Source organism: Acomys minous, assembly GCF_964271855.1.
Source record: "Acomys minous genome assembly, chromosome: 7".
NCBI lineage: Eukaryota > Metazoa > Chordata > Mammalia > Rodentia > Muridae > Acomys > Acomys minous.
The window spans coordinates 100,566,943-100,581,358 of NC_140488.1; the positions used below are offsets into that span (position 1 = coordinate 100,566,943).

Genomic DNA, 14,416 nt, shown 5'->3' on the forward strand with positions numbered 1-14,416 from the left:
TGTATTCAAAATTGCTAGCTTTATTAGTTGTAATCTTCATCTTTATTATTATTAAAATACTGAGGATTAAAATGTACTCACTCATGTATTAGAGAAAATGATTTAGAAATGTGTGTCTAAAGATGTCCAAAAGATAATATGCTCAGAACTCTTGAAATGTCCAGTAGAGGGCTATGAATAAAGCATATTAGGCACTCCAAAGGCAGACAGCAGAATTGGGTTGAATCTTTCTATTTTTTCTTATAATAGAATTTATAGAAACAAGAAGTAATGGAAAATGGTGTTCAGTAGCAGAATTAGGTGGCTTCTGGGAGAGTCTCAATCACTGTAGGAAATATTTTTATTATGTACTTTTTCTAATAATATAAAGTTAACAAATAGTTGGGTGAATACTTTTAAATTAAAGAATAATTTGTATTAAATGCTGAAGAAACTATATTTTCTGTTATTGAAAGGAAAATGTTGCCTTTAGGAGTTTTGTTGGAATGAAGCTCACCTGATACCCTATTCTCCCACTAGAGGTCTAACTTTCATAAGATCAGGTACTAGGAAAACAAGTAATGTGGGTGGCTTCTGCAGCCTCCATTCCTTAGCTTATAGACCTCTACTTTCATCTTCAAAGCCAACAATACTGCATGTCTCTTTATGTCTTCAGTAGTCACAGTTTCCTCTCTGATTTCTGCTGGAAAGGGTTCGCCTATGTCAAGAGCTCATGTGGTTTAATTGAGGTAACCTAGATAATCTAGCATATTCTACACATGTTAAGGTTGCAAATGTAATGACATCTGCAAAATCCCCTTTGCTGTGCAAGGTAACATATCCCTATAATCTTAGATTTCTAAATTTTGGGCATCCATGCATTGATATCTTCAATGAGATTATTTGTCTCATTGGTTTTTTGCCATCTCTCAACATTGGTGATATTCCACAGAGCCAGAAAGACATTCAGTGATAATCTTTCCAGTTTAAGTCTGTCTCTATCAGCACTCAGTGTATGGAATGATTAATTTGTGGTATTAAGTTCTTCTGGCATCAGTCAAAGAAGTCAAAGAGCATGATAGTAATTAAAACAAGGCTATTGAACCATTCTGTGAAGCATTTTATTTTCAGTTTATCTCACAATGTAATATCTCAGCTAGAGCTGAACTGTATTTTTTTTCTTTTTTAATTTAATTTTAATTTTATTAATTTATTCAGATTACAACTCAATTGTTATCCCATCACTTGTATCCTCCCATTCTTTCCTCCCTCTCACTGAACTTATTTTAACATAAAATTTCTGTACTAGATATCAACAATTTATTGATATTAAAATAAAAATAATTTACCTGCTTTTTGGTGTACCCATATGTGGCTCAAATTTTAAAGATATTAGCACTAAAAATCTTTTAAAATTTCAAGTGATTCATGATCATTAGGGTATGAAAAGGAAACAGATGGATTTTATTCTTTCTCTTAGCTTGGCCAGATATCTAGTGGCCAATGCATATGAAATATATGGATTATTGATATGGATATATCCATAAATACATTATGGGTTTTCTCATGGATTATGATATGTATATCTCAAGCTATTATAAAGAAAATGTATTTTCAATTATTGATGTTTGGATCATGTTGATTAAGGGTTTTTCTCCTTTAGTTTTTGGCTGTGTAAACAGTTACTATATGATCCAACAATGTCACTCTTAGATATTTGATAAATTCGAGAGAATCAAAACCATGTTCACCAAAGAACTTGTTTGTGAATATTCAAAGCAGCTTTATTCATATTGGCCAAAAAGTGGAAACAATTGAAAAGTTTCTCAACTAACAAATAGATAAACAAAGTATGCTCTATCTATGTCATTTTACCATAAAAAAGAAGCGAGGACTGGTAAATGCTCCAACACTGATAGATCTCAAAAACATGCTATATATAAGAAGGTGTATATAAATTTGCCATATATGATATGACTCCACATATATTCAAATTAAGCCGATGCATAGTGACAGAGAGTCCATTAGTGTTTGTCAAGTGTTGGGGTGAGGGAAACATAAGTAGTGATTAATACCAGGTATAGACTTTGTCTCTAAGATGATTAAGGGACTCTAGAATTGATGCTGATTCATATATAGATATTTATTTAAATATGCTTAACAAAGCAGTAAATTGAACACTTAAAATTTTAAATTTTACCTCAAGAAGTTACTTCCATTAGTTTAATTACACCCATCAAGTCCCTCTATTTATTACAATTTGTGTTTTAAAACCTAAGTTTCAATATATTTAATTGCTCAGAGGATGCATTGTACATCAAAATAGAAGTGTTTGGGCACCTCAGTGAAACACATTTTAATGTGTTATTTTAAAAATAGTATATTGAGAAAAGACATGCCAGAAAACAGCAATTAAACAAACAAAAAACAAAAAAACAAAACCAAAAAAAAAAACCCAGGTGGTTCGTTTCTGTGTCTTACCTGGTACAACTCTGTAAATTGCTTTCTCTCTTTTCAATTTCCCCTTTTATGTGTTTGACACTTAATAGGAGAAGCTGGTAAAGATTTTTTTTTCATTTTTTTACTGGAAGTGGTTTTAGTTATTTTAAAATAAATGTTCCCTGCTGGTCTTCCTTCCAAATAACAGGGACAAATAGCTTTCCATGTAGATGGAGAATTACTGCTCTCCTCCAAACTACCGTTCAACCGACAAATACTCAAAGGCACACAATGTAAAAGCTGTTCTCTTCTTGTCATTGTTTCTGACATTGGGACTCTACATTCTGACCAGATAGAGAAGGCACAAATTGGGAGAGCCAAATAGTGTTACAGGGTTTAAAAAAAAGAGTCAAGCAAATCGTGGAAATGTAAGAGATGGAGAGTGAATGTGATTGTTACCTAACATCTGTGATGTTAGGGTTTTCTTGGAAAACAGCTGACATTTAAATACCTTCAACCCTCCGTCCCCTCCCTAATTTAGACATCTCATTTGAGCGTCTACATATGTCAAAGGTCTAGGTTACTTGAAACCTTCAAAGAACCAAGTTTACTTTTTTTTTTTAAATAAAAAATAGATTTCCCATGGCCACATTTTAGCTCATTCCTTATAACATTTAAAGGAAACATACAATTGTGTTTTGGAAGGTATTGTTTATTTGCTGATCTGTTCTTTCTGCAATGCCCCTATGTAGGAATATTGAATGACTTTTCCAGGGAGGACATGAACAAATGCCTGTTTGTCTGAGATAAAGCACTGACCATATACCAATGAAATTATTCTTCCCAAGTCGAGCGTGGTGAACCACTCACTTTATTGGGGTTAGTAGCATTGATAGTTATGTCACTGAAAAACCCACTTCAACACGTGTGGCCACTCATGCAAGCTTATGATTTCTAATGAATACCCTAATATGAAATGCCCACGTTTATGGTGTTATAAGCCCGTCTGCTTATATGTACATAGATGTTTTAAAAGATAAGTTTCTTATTCTTTTAGAATGGTAAAACAGTCCATGCAATATGAAACATATCTCATATGTCTGGAGATTTTCGGATTGTTTTTCAATAAAAGGTCAGCAAAAGCTTTGCAAGTCATACGGGCTTTGTTGTGTGTCGAATACTGCCATTATATTAGGAAAACAGCACAGGCAACATAGACATGAGTGCATATGTTTGTATTGCAATGAAACTTGATTTACAAACAAACAAACTTTGGGCTGAATGTGGCCAGGGCTATAGTTTTCTCACCTGGAAAACAGTTGCCACCCTAAATTCAAGGACATCCTCAATATGTAGGTTAAAAGTATTTCTGATGATAGGTAAGTCAGAAACCCTAAAACTTAATTTTACAAGAAAATCAAAGGAGAAGGGCTTAGAGGTGAGCATCATGCTGACCTCACATTTCTATTCTTTCTGAAGAATTGCCTGCAGATAACAAGCATGAAAAGGCAACACAGAAGCATTTGAATCTTATCCAAGCTCCATGCAGTCTGTCAAGGATCAAGTTTCTTTAGCTATCTTTGCCTCAGTTTCTTCATCTGTTAAAATAAAAGAGAATGTTAATAGACATCACCTTACCAAATAGATTTGTGGTTAAATCTGTGAATGCACAATAAAGGCTAGGAATAATAGTAGATACATGTTCTGTTGACAAGATGTTTGCTATTCCCCCCAGAAATCTCAATTCACTGGGAATACACACAGCTCTTCACTTATTTTATCCTTGCTGTGAGTCACTGATGAGCAATCCTCACTGGATACTATGAATAGCTGTGCTGTCTTTAAACTCTCATAGTGCTAATGGATTGTCGTGTTATAGTTCCTTACATGAAAAATTGTACCTGTAGATAGTTGTTAACAAGGGGGGAAAGCAGCAAATCTTTCTGTAGAGAATATACATGTGCACAAATCATTAGTGATTGTGAGGACATGTTAGGTGACAAGAATAAAATAATGGTATGCTTAAATATCTAATTATTTCTAGATTCTGGCTCTTATTTTTTTAACTTTAAGATTTCACTTGTTTATTTGCATGTGTGTGAAAGAGACATAAAAATCTGCATAGTTTTCTATTTTTAAAAATTTATTTATTCACTTAACATTTAGTATGGCCCTCTCCCTCCTCTCCTCCTGGTCCCACCCTCCCTCTATGTCCCCTCCTCTATTCCTCAGAAAGGGGAGACCCCTCTATCCACCCACCCCAGCACATCAATTTGCATCAAAACTGAGCACATCCTCTTCCTCTGTGGCTTGGTGAGGCAACCCTGCCAGGGAAGAGTGATCAAAAAGCAGGCAGCACAGTCCATGTGAGAGACAGCCCATGTGCCCCTTACTCGGGGACCAACATGAAGCCTGAGCAGCCCATTGGCTACATCTGTGTAGGGGGCCTAGGTCCTGTCCATGCATGGTCCTTGGTTGGTGCTTCAGTCTCCACAAGGCTCTCTGGATCCTGTTTAATTGGCTTTGGGGGTAAAAGGTTTTTAAGAGGTAAGCCATCCCTATTTAAATGTTTCCCAGGTAGTGCAAAGGAACCGCCAAAGCCTGGTTAAAATTTAATAAGTGAGGTGTGCGAAAGACTAATTCAAACCTTTCTTTCATTTAATTTGTAATGTTTTGAGAATTGCATACATGAATACCATATTTGCATCATTTCCCATACCTCCTCCAACTCCTCTCATTTTCTCCTACTTCAATGAGAGAAAAGCTATTCTTTTGCTGATCACAAAGGCTCTTGACATTTTCAGCAATCCAAAGGATTAACCTAGCAGATTCCACATTTGCACTGAAGTTTTAAAATGAATAGATAATTGGAAAGATGCTTCACAATTTCCAGTTTTAGGTATAGCCTTAGTAATTCAGACCTTAGTGGCAACTCAGTACTGCTTGTCAAAGGGAGTTAAGCAGAGCAACAAAAGATCTGTCAGGAATGGCTGGGATCTAAAGGAATTCCATCATCTCATCTTGGTATTCAGTCCAAGTTCTGAAAAATAAACATATCTATTTCTAATAATTGAGTTTAAATTAGTTAAAACTCGAGGGAGGCCAAAATACATTTATCTGCTCTATCATTCACACATACTCCGTAAATCAGTACATAAAGGTCACTTTATTTTACTAGCTACTTGGTCACCTTTCTCTCTTTCCAAGGAAACCTGAAAAGAGATAGAATGAGCTCTGCTACAGTTCCAAGAGGGAGATAAATTGGAGGGCTGCAGATTCAGACTAGTGAAGCCTGTTATTTATGAGGACATACAAAGGCATAGGTAGTAGTAGATCCATCAGATATGTAGCCCGATCTCTTGGTGAAAATTTGTTTCTCATTCCAGTTCAGAAGGTAATCAAGATTGTTGGGACAAAAAGATTTAAAGATACAGACTGGCTCTTCCATTTTTAATACAAAAGATTGTTGATTTGATTACACAGGAATGTGCAACCAACAAACTACTGCAAAGCTTAGTGGATTAAAGCAATCATCACTGGTCCTCTAACATGGGATGAGTTCAACTAGGTAGTTCTTCTGAACTTGACAGCATTCACGTAGAATTCTTCATTCATCTGGGAGACTAGTTAGGGATAGGTTCAGTTGAGACACTGAGACAAGCAAGCATTTTACTGTTGCCCATGGGTTCTCTTTATGGTTCTTTATACAGACAAACTCTCCCACACAGTAGTTAGATTTATGTTATGGGGACTTAAGCGCTCTAAGAAAGAAGAAGTAGTTGCTGGGAATTCTTAAGTCTTAGGATCAGATTTGTCACAACACCACCTCCTACCATTTCCAAATAGTTAAATAAAATTTCAAAGCCAACAAGAACTAAAGGGCAAAGGAGTATAGTGAACACAAGTACTGTGAGGTGTGAGACATACCTGGGAGTACCACACATGCCAATGAGTTCTGCCCAGGTTTTATGGACCAAGACTAAAAATAAAACCTATCACTTCCACTCACATTCCACTAGCTAGAGCCCACTCATATGACTAATTACTAACTACAAGGAAGATTGTGAAGTGAACTCTAATGGAATGCCCATGAAAAGCTATCCACATTTTGAGTAGCCAGTCTTTTCCTCATTGTAGGCTTTGTATCAACTGTTCTGTCAAAGGGAATTGTGCGAGTAAGGGAATGTGAGATCCACATAAATGTTTGCTCAGTTAATTTCAACCATTATGATGATTAGTCACTATTATGTGTAACTACTGGGTTTTATTCTATTTAAGTCAATATACATTATATTAGCTATAATGATACAGAACTTAGTTTAAGCCAAAAAGTGATAAAATCAGAAACATACTCAAAAATATTGAGAAAGTGGCTCTACAATATTTTATCATAAATATGTAAAATATCACTAATTTTATAAGCACAAGCAAAGCCTATAAAGTAGTGTGAATGATAATGCATGGATCCTGAGGCTATGAATTGTGATTTAACACCCTTCATCATGAAGGATTGAGTATTTAGAAGAAGATCATTGTGTTCAAAGCATATTTTTATGATTAGTAAAACTCCCACAAATGAAGCTTTTACCTGTCTTCTGGTTTTTAGTTCCAAACTGGTTGGAGGACTTTTGGGCCTCTTATTGGTTCTACCTAAAAGGCTGATATTTAAATCTTGAAGAGGCTTCCTTATCTTCACCCTTTGTTTTTCTGACCGAAATGGATTTTCCAAAGAATGTCAAGTACCCAACTTTCCCATCATTTCTGTGTTTCCTTTGAATGCCTGGTTTGGTTCTACTCATAAACATTGATTTCTAGAAACATTGTTTCTTGAGGTTGAAATTATTCATTTCAAGGAGTAGTCACTTTCTCATGGCATATTCATAAAAATGACAATATACACATTTAAAAATAACTTCTTTTTAGGGCCAGGAAAGTGGACTTAGCAGGAGGATATGATTGGATATCTTTTTTCCTCTTCCCAATATACCCACACTGAATAAATCTTCTTTTTATCATTTCTTTAGTGAAAATAATAATAATTGGCCAGGCATGATGGTTCACACTTTTAACACCAGCACTTGGGAAGCAAGGGCAGGTAGATTTCTATGAGTTTAAAGTCAGTTAGGTCTACAGAGTGACTTCAAGGGCAACCAGAGCTACACAATGTGTCAGTGGTTAAGAACATTTGCTACTTTTTCAGATAACCTGGGTTTAGTTCTCAGCACCGACAAGGGCTCACAACTGCCTGTAACTCCAGCTACAGAGGATCAGCTTCCAAATTCCGGCCTCTATGGACACTGAATGAGTATAGTGCACACAAATATATTTATGCAAATACTCATACACATTAGTAATAATAATAATAATAATAGATTAATAGACCACCCCAGCCTTAAGTACTGGATCCTATTTAATCGTTGTCTCTTTCTTATTGAATACTTATAAAACAGCTTCTACTGGTGATGATTATGGACTATGAGTCCTCTGATTAATTTGTAAGCTCCATATGGATTGGGATCACAATTGCATCACTCAAGAGTTGTGAATATTTGGGCAAGTTACTTTGAGCAAATTCTCAGAGCTTCTTATCTTGTCTGTGGGGAGATAAAAGTGTGACTAGCTTCCTGCTTAGAATTTTTTTCCACAAGTAAATGACATAGTACCCTAAAACACTTAGGAAATGCATGACATCATCCTCATTAAATATAGTCATGTATTCATAAAGTTACTAATGATGAAAAGTAAAATTATATATTTCTTAGCTTTATGTGAAGTAGTAATATCAAATAATTTTAAATGTGCATCTAACATCTATGGATGTTTATCTAGCACTATATGAACCATATTGGTTATCTGCCAGAACTAAAAGCACTTTCAACATTGGAGATTTCAGGCTGATGGAGTTGGAGTCATGTATGGTAACAAGTAACTTTTACTTTGGTTCCCTCTTCAACTTTAATCATTCTGGTAAGGAATACCATGTGGTATTTTATTGTTTTTAAATTATTTCCTCATGCTAAATAAGTAGCATTAACCCAGACTATTTGTGCCTTCCATGTTTAACCCCAACAAACTTTTGCAAAATCATACTGAATCCCTACATTTGAATCAGTAGGATTTTTCCATGAAATCATTGCTCTATCCATTACAACAACAATTATTTTGTTCAAATTCACTTGAGACGTATAAGAGAATTATAACTTCATATTGACAAGGAAGCAAATATGTATTTTTGAATTGTATTTGTTTTGTTGCCAAATGAAATTCACAGAGATCAAAGATAGTTTTTTTTCTTTTTGAGATGGTAATATAATTATATAATTTCTCCCTTCCTATTTCCACCTCCAAACACTCCTATATACCCTTCTATATTTTCTTTTAAATTTATAGTCCCTTTTAAATGATTGTTGTTACATTCATATATTTATAAGATATGCTCTATTCTTTTATTTTTGTTGCTGCCCCTCATTGACTTTCCAATGCTCCTCTACTCACTCCTGCATTCTCTTAAACATAGTCACTTGGACTCCACTCGCTCTGCTCACAAAACGAACGACTTCCCAAGGAGTTTTGTTTTGTTATAAAAAAGAAGAATCCGTTCTGGTTTTTAATGTTTGTGGAAGAAATTGGTAGTTTTGAAATACAGTTTAACAACTGAGAAGTTTTTCTAACCCAAGAAAACATCCTATGGGCTTTACTGTGCTTTTTTATTCTCTCAGGCATCCCATATTCTTTGATGGAGTCCAAGTAAGGACACTTTGCAGTTACGAACTAATTAGCATTTGCAGGTCCCTATAGACAGGGGATGTTTTTTAAGTAAAAATCTTTTCTTAATCCCCATATATATTTTCAAATAGTTTTATTAAAATATGAAGCAGAAAAATCTAGTTTCAATTTCCCTTTTTGCCCTGCCCTCCCACTTCCTCTGCAGCATGTTCTCTCTCTCTCTCTCTCTCTCTCTCTCTCTCTCTCTCTCTCTCTCTCTCTCTCTCTCTCTCTCTCTCTCTCTCTCTCACCTCCCCCCTGCCCCCTGCGCTCTCTCCCCCCCCGCCTTGTGTGCGTGTGTGTGTGCGTGTGTGTGCGTGCGTGCGTGCGTGTGCGTGCGTGCGTGCGTGCGTGTGTGTGTGTGTGTGTGTGTGTGTATCTTTCTCTCTTCATCCTTCCTTCCTACCTACTCATTTTTTTTTTTAATCTCACTCACTCAGTGACACAGCCTGCCTATGTTCAAAAGGGACAGGAACTTCTCCCTGGTCTGGTGAAAAGATTGTCTTTTTTTTTTTTCTTTCTAAGATTCACAAGATAGCGATATATTTGGAAACAAAACGTGTCCTGAAGTCATAGCTGTGGCAGCTGGGCCATTTCTCTCACACTCAATAAGATCTTCTGTTTCAAGATTTGTTATTCATCAAAAAGTTATTTTTTTAAAAGGCAGAGTCAAGCTCCTAATCCATGCTAAGTTTAGTTAGATTAGAGAGGACAGCAAAGACGCTGAGAAGAGAATTCATGGGTAAGCACCATATCTATGTATCTATACTCCTATTTCTTTTACAGAAGATGATTATGATGAAAAATATAATTGTGTCCTACCTAGCTTGTGATTTGGGAAGGAAAGTGGATGATAACCATGTGGGGTGTGTGGCTGCTAAAAACAGTTTGTGCCGATAGAGATTTACGAGCACAGCTCATTTCCAGACTGATTGATGATGCTGAAGCAGCGGGAAATGTGTGAACTGCAGCAGGAAGAAGTGCTCTGCAATTAACAGGAGCAGCATCATTAGTCTAATTGCTGCAAGACTCGGGCCTTGGTTGGTTGGAGGTCTCAGAGTCAAAGGCTTTACCTTCCTCTCTCAACTTCTTGTACGTGCTGGAACATGTTACTCCCGGTGGCAGGGACAGATACAGGATTTGGAAAAAATTATAGAGACAAGGCTAATGCTAAATCGGACATGTTGCTTTACCAAAAGGAAAGATCTTAAGCTACTAGGTTTGGAAACGCTGTCTGGCTTACCTGACTATAAAGAATCTGCTGTTGACATGGCTTGGTGGTGGAAAGTAGTGCAACTTACCCCTCATGTTCAAGATCCTAGGTTCTGCTGTAAGAGTGATTTTACTACTAACTTCTGCTTTACTTGTTTGTAAGGTTAAGGGCTTGGGTTAGTTTCTCCAGAGAGATGATGGAATGCATGTATAGTGGCGGGTATGCGACTAAATTTGAGAGCCTGAAGCCTTGTCTCCAAATGCCCACTTTGGCATTAATGATATTTATATCTAATTTGATGATCTGGGCAAGTTACATAAGATTTGTGTCTCAGTTTCTCCATCTACAAATATGAAGATAATAGTGATGCCATTGCCCCCAAGGATGTTGCAACCATTGCATGAGATAATGTAAATAAAGATCTGATGATGTTAACAAGCAGACAGTGAACCTTTTATAATTTAAGCAGAATTTTCTTTTCTTTTTTTTTAAAGATTTGTTTATTTATTATGTATACAATATTCTCCTGCATGTAACAACTGTAGGCCAGAAGGAGGCACTAGCTCTCATTATAGATGGTTGTGAGCCACCATGTGGTTGCTGGGAATTGAACTCAGGACCTTTGGAAGAACAGCAAGTGCTCTTAATCTCTGAGCCATCTCTCCAGCCCTTAAACAGAATTTTCAAGGCCTAATCCATTGGTAGGGGTCAATTCCTCTTGGTGAGCTGATTTAATTATATAAAGGCAAGCAGAACTGTCATTGAGACATTTTTGGTCCAGGCAGGTTATTTCTACTTTCTACAGCCTGGGCTCCACGTAGGCTATTTTGCTTCCACAATTTGAGCAACACTTAAAACTAAGAATTGAATCTATAGATACTAGAGAAGTTCATGGCTCAACTGGAGAGATTCAGAAGTGAAAACTGGCTTTCAGTCTCACTTCTTTTCACTTAAAGCACTGACAATGTGGATGTGTCCTCTCTCTAATAACCATTAGCAAGGCTTTTCCAGAAAGAAAGAACATACATGACATTTACTTTCCAAGAAGATGTTATCACAGTTCGAGGTTCGACAATGCTCATTTTTTTCTTTTAGTTTTATCAATCATCAACACATACATGAGCCATTTTCATATAACCATTTCTGTTCTTTCACATTTTATTTATATTTTTGTGCACACATGTGCTCTTATACGTGGCATGGCATACCCAAGGAGGTCAGAGGACATGCAGTCTGTTATCTCCTTATACCATGTGGGTACAGAATGACTGACTCAGGCTTGTAAACAAATGCCTTTTCCCACTGAGCTACCTCAAACAGCCCAAGGGCCCTAGGAAGCCACTTGTATTTCACCCTACCTTTTACATGTTTCCAACATCTCAATTATTGCCATCTTATACAATGTCTTTATAGGCTCTTTTGGATATATTCCAAAGAAGCCCAATCTTAGAGATAAAAAAAATTGCTGCTACAAAGGGCTAGTTCTAAACATAAATGTGTCTTAGAACCTTTAAACTGGTGCAGTGGTCAGAAGATATTTTCTGGAAGGGCCAGATAATAAAATTGTTCAACTCTGTGGGCCTAGCAGTCTCTGTTGCAAGCTTTTCAGCTCTGCCACTGAAATGTGAGCACTGCCACAGGATATACCCAAGTGAGTGAGTGTAGCTGTGCTCCAACAAACCATCATGATTTTGCTCATGGGCAGCCTCTTGTTGGTTCTTGCATAGTAAAGTTATTATAAACATGATACTTATCATTCCAATTTCACAGATGAGGAAGGTGAAGGACAAGGCATGTAAGTAGCTTGCTAAGAACCCACATGGCGGACAAATAGTGGAACCAGGGCCCAAATCCAGGAGGCTATTGTCATTAGCAACTATTCCATGTCAACCAGTAGGATGCTCGGCTCCTGAACTCTGCCTAGTTTGTTCCATCATTTCTGTAAGGGCTTACTCAAATACCATGCTCACAGAGAAGCTGCCCAGAAAGCTCCCAAGGTAATCCTGCTTCCGCTGCCCTGTACTACCTGCTTCTCCACTGCTTATCATGGGGTAGCTTCCTGAGTTACTCAGTCATTGCATGTGTTTATCTGCTTCCTCTTCTGTCCACTAATGAGTCGTTAGTACCTCTAAGAGTTTCTAGCCTATAGAATTCCCTCATCCAGTGCTTGTTGAACAAATAAGATAGGCTCTTGCATGTTTGTATTTGGTCATTCCTCATTTAACAGTAATATATGAAGGCGAAAGTTCAAAATAAGTTACTATTCCTATAAACAGTTTCTAATTTTCTGACCTCCACACTCAAAATAAAATGGAACATTTTGAATGAGAAAAGTTCAGAGTCAATGCATTTTTAAAAACAGTATGGCACAGGAGAAGTATTAAATCCCCATAAAGTAAAGTGAGCTGGGGAGTAAAGAATCAAGAGAGGACAATTGAAAGATGATTTCTTGTTGAGTGCATACAGGAACAGCCTCTTTGATCAGTCCAGGCATGGGTGTGACAGCCATAGTCACTCAGCTTTCCCCGAGAGCTCACAAAGAAGTCAGTTTCCTGTCTTTGCCACGTAATTATTTTGGAGTTTGAAAAATCAAGGCAGAAATGTAGGTTGTAAGGCTTGGTATTTCAACTTATGCTACACCTCAGTAGTTCATTTTGATTATCCGGGAAGTGTTCCTTTACTGATTGTTATTAGATGGTGTGGGTCACTTTAGAAAAAATGAGAAAATATTTACTTGTGACATATGTGATCTGAATGAGAGATCTTTCTATAGTCCCTAAGCTACTTGCCTTGTTCTTCTTGCCTTCGAGAAACCATAATTCCAACTGGCACCTAGAAAACAAAAACCACTCCAACACATAATGGAACTATTTAGTCAAAAATTCAGTACACGTTTCTTTAATAGTTTTCCATGTCACTAAAACTGCCAGTCTTCTGATGGAGATGCAATTTTAGAGTGATGATTAATATTAATTATAACTTAAATTACCACTTATTCACAACCTGTCAGGAGCTAATAAGCCCTCCACAAGAAATTCATTTGCATTGTCTTGTGTGATCCACACACGCCTGAGAGTTAATTCTTCCTCTTCCCTCATGAACTGGTGAGAAAGCTGAGATTCAGTGATGTTCAGAGTCTTATTTAAAAGTTCATATATAATTGGACCAGAGGCCTGGGACCTTAATATTTGGAGCCTTCCCTGAAGTCAGAGAACTTGCATGTTCAATAGCAATAATCTCCCCACCATGATTCTGACATACTGGGTTCACAGAAAACAGTTTGAGCATCCTTACGTCAATCCCTTCCTGGCCCTCCTGGGATGTGCAATTTATTCTTGGGCATGGTTAAAGAGCTACCCCAATTAGAGACCAGCTTCAAACAGTGTGCGGTAGCCTCAAACCAAAATGATTTCAATCAATTTTACGGGAAAATCAAATCTGTTTGTAAAGACACTCAGATCAGCTCAAAAGAAAGTCCTTTCTGAAAAAACAGAATATTGGGTTTGGGGTTTGGTTTTTGATTCTTTTGCCTAAATATAGATACATACACTTCTGGTGGAAAAGAAATCTCTCTGGTTAATGCTGTTGGTGAGTTGCTCTCCAGTTAATCAAAATTCTATTTTGTTGAGACTTTTATTTTCTTTTTATAAATTGGATTGTGGCATTTGTGTTTCTTGTGGCTAGTTCAAAAATAGGTTCTGTGATTTTGCTTATGTGTATAATATACAGAGTCCTACATAATATGCATAAAATACATAGCTCATGCCTCTGATGTCAAAAATATATATAACTTATTGTTAAGATTTCCTGACACCATCATTTGAAGGGGATTCTCTATAATTTGAGTTTAACAACAGACCTGATGTATACTCTATCAGGGTTGCTCATTCTCTAAACTATTAGCATTTTGAATCAGATAGACATTTACTGTAGGGAAATGTTTCATGTGTTATAAAATAGTTTGTAGTGTCTCCATCCTCTTCTCACCAGGTATGTTTTACATACACACACACACACACA

At 36.7% G+C, this 14,416-nt stretch overlaps 1 protein-coding gene across 3 annotated transcripts in view; it reads left to right on the top strand.

Moving 5' to 3' along the window:
- Nucleotides 1-14,416, top strand: part of ARHGAP6 (Rho GTPase activating protein 6) — a 483,165-nt gene that overhangs the window by 386,287 nt on the left and 82,462 nt on the right. The window contains exon 1 of one of the 3 annotated variants that reach the window (XM_084789391.1): nucleotides 9,630-9,925. The exons of the other annotated variants lie outside the window; for them this stretch is intronic. The gene's annotated coding sequence lies outside the window, so the exon portion shown is untranslated. Of the gene's footprint in view, nucleotides 1-9,629; nucleotides 9,926-14,416 lie in introns of those variants that run through there. 3 annotated transcript variants of the gene reach the window in all.